Source organism: Hippopotamus amphibius, chromosome 2, assembly GCF_030028045.1.
Source record: "Hippopotamus amphibius kiboko isolate mHipAmp2 chromosome 2, mHipAmp2.hap2, whole genome shotgun sequence".
Taxonomy (NCBI): domain Eukaryota; kingdom Metazoa; phylum Chordata; class Mammalia; order Artiodactyla; family Hippopotamidae; genus Hippopotamus; species Hippopotamus amphibius.
The window spans coordinates 130621720-130627751 of NC_080187.1; positions in this window are offsets into that span (position 1 = coordinate 130621720).

Sequence of the window (6032 nt, forward strand, 5' to 3'; positions counted from 1 at the left end):
TTTGACCTGTGTTTCTCTATAAGGTTAATGAGGAACCGTCAGCCCCTTGTTATATCTAAAATGAGGAAAAGGCAGTCTCATATCTATGCTGAGTGTTGGTATTTCAGACATGCTACATACGTTCAGTGTAACTAACCCTTAGGTGTAAGCCAATGTGTCCCACCCTCCTTGAAGCCCTGCTGTTGGTGAAGGAGACTGACGCTGGCTGTGTGATAACTTTCCTGGCCGTTCAGCGTATCCAGAGCTGCCCTGAGTTAGTCCATAAGGGGACACAAAACTAGTGATATTTGCATAATGAGTTCCCAGCCTGTAACTCCACCTCTTCTACAAGTAAACACGTGTGTGTCCAAGTGAGCACAAAGTGTCCTGAATCTAATTTATTGTTTTAACTTAAAATATAACAGATACACAGCAAAATACACTTGATGAATCTTCACAACATAGCTGTGAAGCCAGTACCCAGATCAAGAAACAACATTACTGGCACTCAGGAGTCCCTTGGATCCCCTTCCAGGCACTATCCACCAGTAAAGGTAACTGTACCCTAAATTGAGATGACAGATTAATTTCCCTAGTTTTGTCTTTTATGTAAATAGAATCATAGAGTATGCATTCTTTTATATCTGGTTTCTTCAACATTATTTAGAAGCGTGTTGTAATTTACTTTTTAAATAATTGCCTGCTAGCTGCATTTCAGCTATTATTAGTAACAAAATACTTATAACTCCTCAAAATTGTCTATGGCACTCCCAGTGTGCTAGGATGGTGAAACTGACAAACAGGACAGAAAACAAACTAGACTCAAACAGGTTTTACTGGGCCTGGTGCAATTGGCCCCAACCTGTTTCTCCAGTCTCACCTGTGGTTCTCCCCCACCCACTGTCTTAGGAGCACCACCTTTTGCCTTACATATTCATTCATCAAGCCCCATCTTTTTTTTTTTCTTCCTTTGTTGTGGGTTTTTCCCCCTTTTATTTCTTTATTTTTCTTTATTTTTTTGCTCAAGCCCCATCTTAAATGCTGGACCTGTGAAGCCTTCTCCACCCGTTCTGAACCATTAGATCTTACATGCTTGGTGTACTCTTCACTGTGCTCTTTCCTATGTCGTAGCATTTGTCACATTATGTTTCAGTAATTTGTCAACAGCCTCCATTTGCCATGCTCTTTTTACATCGTCCCTCGTGAATAGCATCATGTCTGCCCCGTTACAATAAACACACCACCAATGTTGAGAAAATGAGAAGAGATCCTCTCCAAGGACTTGAGAGCCTCCTGGGGCGGACAGGTGTGCAGAGACTTAAAACCTTTAATGCATACATCAGTCACACTTCTGTATGCCAGCTGCTGTTCCAAGTGATCTGATAATCCTAACAGTAATAGGCAGGTACTGTTATGATCCCTGTTGTAGATGAGGAGGTTAACTTGGTTAACTGGTAAAACAGCAGAGCCGAGAGAATGGATCTAGGCAGTCTAGTTCCACCCTTCTCTCCATAACTGCCTGTCTTCAGGCAGAGGGTGGTACACATTGTGCACTATTAAAACTACTATCGTTGCAGTATGTGTAGTGGGTTGTAGAGAAGAGAAGTCATGCTGGCAAGCTGTGTTGGGGTCAGATCACCCAAGCCCTTGTGTGCTGTGCTAAGGAGTTTTGACTGTTTTGTGGGCAGTGGAGAGCCAATGCGGTTTTCAAGTAAGTGAGTAGTTTTGTGTTTAAAGACAGTGACTTCAGTAGCAATATAGTGGCTAGGCAGACAAGTAGAAAGATTGGAAAGAATCCTTGGGAAGTCCCACTGGCGTCAGGGGCCATGGGAATGGAAGAGGGGGAGCAAGGCCTTCTTGCTGAATGCCTGCATCAGGCCCCCTCCTTCCATAGACCCACTAGGACATTGGTGAAGGAGCAGTGAGCCACACAAGGACTGACTTAGCAGTCCAAAAAAGCCAAATCTTGACTGGGTCTTTGGACTGAGGAACACCAGGCACAGCTGAGAACAGGGATACCACACTGAAATGGGATTAACTAGACACATACTGAATGTTGAGAACCACCATCACCCCCAACCTTTTCCTCCAGGAAATTAGAAAAGAGTTCTGTGGAATCTGACACAGATTTAAGAGAAAAGATCTAAATATGCATGGGGAGATTCCCCAAAGAAATTACTCGGCCAAGTCTCCCAACTATGAAGCCCACAGTCACCAACTGCACCCATGGGCAGCGTTTCTAGTTGGCATTTGTGTGCCCAACTCTTACATAGGAGTGAACAGCCAAGGATCATGGGGCATTCGTGGAAAGTCTCTTAACGTGACAGATGGAGGCGAAAACAAGACAGATTAAGCAAGGAGGAAATTAATCTAGTAATATCCTCAGAGATAAATGGTTATAAAAGACAATACATTAAAAAAAAGAATATTCACGAGGAGAAACAAACTTCTTACAAATGGACAATGCAATAGCAGAAATGAAAAACTCAATAGAAACGTAGTAAGTTGAGGAAATCTAAAAAATATAATAGCAGGACAAAATTGGAAAAGAAAGAGAAATGACAAAATTTAAGGTGAGTTCACAAGGTTCAATAACTGAATAGCAGAAGTTCTAGATAGAAAAGTGAAAACAGAGAGAAAAGTTCTAAAGTAATCCGGGAAAAATTTCCAGAACCGAAAGACTGGGTCTTTAAACAATATGTGAATATATAACTGGAAAAAAATAAGTAAGTAAATTTTACAAAGGAGGGGAGGACTAGCCTGACAGGAGCTGTTTTCTCACTTGTGCTTGCGTGGTGAGATGCTGTTGCTGCAGCGGAAGCGGGGAAACAGGGAAGTAGAACATCACAGTCTCAACGAGGAAACTGAGTTCCGTATTCACCTGAGTGACTTGGGCACTGTCTTCAGCACATGTTAACAGATAGAAATCCTGTGTTGAAAGTTAAAAGATCAGCATTAGAGCAAAACATAGGAGTCATTTGCATATAGACGTTATGAAAATCAGAAGAACGTCTGATTTCCCTGAGACTAGGGAGAGGAGGGGAAAGAGGCCCGGTGAAAAAGAGGCCTGGATGAAAACGGAAAGTGAAAAAATTACAGAGGCAGGAGAACAAGAAATACTTTGTGGAAAGTAAGGTCAGGCAGGGCTTTGAGAAGGGAAATGTATATGGAGTTTAGTATCTGAGAAGACGACACCAGGCGTTTTGACCATCGGAAAGCTGTTGGTCACTTGTGACAGACCAACTAGGGGGACCCAGGCATGCTCAGTGGAGGACGTAGAAGCCACAAGGATAGTGGTTTTCAACTTAGTTGTGTTCTCTGTGCCATCTGAATACTGGGATTTATTGTGGCACCTGCAAAATGGCTGTGTCAGCACCGATGTGAATGCCATTCCCAGAGGCAACGTTGAGGTCACCAAGCACCTGACCTGCCTCCTGCCTCTTCTCAGGGCACACGCAGCCCACTCACGCTGCATTTAGCCTGCTTGGACTGCCCAGGGGTTTGGGAACTTGACCTAAATACTGAACTTTAATTGGTCTTTTATGACATTGTCATTTGTGACACGGTATAGAGTTGTCTCGCTTCATATTAAAATACTCATTAGAAAATTGTGGTTGATAAAATGCCTTTTCTGATTATATTATTATAGGTCAGACTAGCAAACCAGCTGTAAGTTTTTCTGATTATCCTAAGGAAAGTGGAGCTGAACAAAGCTGATCAAAGCCTTTACAGTTAACCCCATGTATCTCCTCCTGATTATTACAGCTCACTAGTATATTTTTGAAGATATAGAGAAAACAGGGATCCCCTTCTAAATTTGCCATTGACATTAACCTTTCCAAGTACATTGACTAAACTGTAGTTTAGTTACTCACTGTGTTCGGCAAAATACACGTTTATGTGTACCCTGGATTGTTATGGGGTTTTTTTGTTGTTGTTTTTTTGTTTTGTTTTGTTTTTTCCTCTTTGGGACTTTTGCTACTTTTTTCAAAGTACAGTTTTCTAAGACTTAGAAGAACTGAGAAATGGAATGTGATCAGGGTATGATTTCCTTTCCAGTGAGAAAAGTTCAGGTGTTTTTAGTCTGGCTTGAGACTACAGTCTACCTAATCATTAAAAGGTGTAGAGTTTGAAACATGGATTTACATTAAAGATATTGTCCAGGAGTGGGGATTTGGGTTGTCTGTCATCATGACAGCATGTGGGGTTTTTTAAAGTGCTTCAGACCTCCTGCCAGGCACATTTCTCCCTCAAGGCCTACACAGTGAACACACCAGAACATTTATGACTACTTATGACTTTGTTTTTTAAGTTATTTAACAAACTATAATAAGGAAACAGGTTTTCCTGCAGCTGAACTTTTTTCTATTCGCTAAGAATGGAAGTTTATTTTCCATTTCTAAATTGCTGACTTTGTTCATTTCTATAAAACATAAGAGTAGTATAGCCCCCTATTATAAAATAGAATTGGATTTTTGACTGCCAATTTTCCTATAAATTGTCTTTTAAAATATTTTTCTGACGTTACTATTTTTTTTTCTGTAATAAAGTGGAAAGATCTCCCTTATTCACTAGATTGTTGACAAGTAAATCATTTTTGGTGTCATTTTGAATGTGGCATATGTCCTTTTAATTGTGTGTCACTTTAATATGTACAATGAATTACTTGATGGTTCTATGGAAGGGAAAATGAGTGGTGAACTAGAAAATAAAATCGTTTGGCAACAGCTTTTCCAATATACGAATGAGTTTTATTAAAAAACTAATAGTGAAATCAGAGTAACATTTAGAAGTAATCACAAACAGCTTCTCTGAAAGGTCCGTATGGGCAAAAAAATATGTCAGTACACCTTCAGATGGGGATTGGAAATGGATCTTGAACAGCACTCTGCACTTTCTAGCTCAGCATGGAGAGAGAAGAAACCACCAAGACTCCATCAGAAGTATTTCCTTTAACAGCATTGTAAAATGTTAGTTAACAGTATTGTTTATTTTTTTCTTCAATAGTCTGTTATGGAGGGTGGCAAAGGGCCATCTGCAGGCAAAGGTATGTCATTCCAGTTATAGGTCAGCCATGACATACCCACCGCGGGAGGCTGGGCTCACACACAGCAGCATGCCATGTGGGGCAGCGATACGTAGAATGCAGGATGCTAAAACTCTTATGCCACCTGTGTTATCCACCAGCCATTGCTTTTGTTGACCTGAATGACAACTTGTTTGGGAATAGTTTTTGTGTCACAACTTTTCTTAAACTGTTGCCATTTTGCTCTATTGTTTTCTATCCTTAGCTTCTGGAGGAGAAAGCTAAGACCATCCTCATTTGACTATTTTTAGGTTAACTGATTTTCTGACGGGTGTGGCCAAAATAATTTTTGTCATTGAAATCCAAAAATTTCTTGAGTTTCTGACTAGATCTGGTTCTTTTCTGAGTATTTTTGCCTAGAACAAGATGAGTCTTACATACCATCCCAGATATGTTTTCTAGGTTCTCTTTTGCCATTCCTTCAGTATTTACATTTCATTTTTTAAATAAATTTATTTATTTATTTATTTACTTATTTATTTATTGGCTGCATTGGGTCTTCGTTGCTGCGCTCGGGCTTTCTCTAGTTGGGGCGAGCGGGGGCTACTCTTTGTTGTGGTACAAGGGCTTTTCATTGCAGTGGCTTCTCTTGTGGAGCACAGGCTCTAGGTGCATGCCAGCACACGGGCTCAGTAGTTGTGGCTTGCAGGCTCTAGAGCTCAGGCTTAGTAGTGGTGCTCGAGCTTAGTTGCTCGGCACCTTGTGGTATCTTCCCGAACCAGAAATCAAACCCATGTACCCTGCATTGGCAGGTGGATTCTTAACCACTATGCTACCAGGGAAGTCCCTACATTTCATTTTTAAATCGTCATTTGTAGATTGAGTTTCTTCTTTCTAAACTCCATGCTTACTTTCCTCTCTTAACACCCTCATCTTTGTTCTTTTTTCTGTGTGTTCTGGTAGAATATCTGAACTCTTTCCTTCTTCTTACCTGATTTGATTTTCTCCAATGTCAGTTCAACTCATC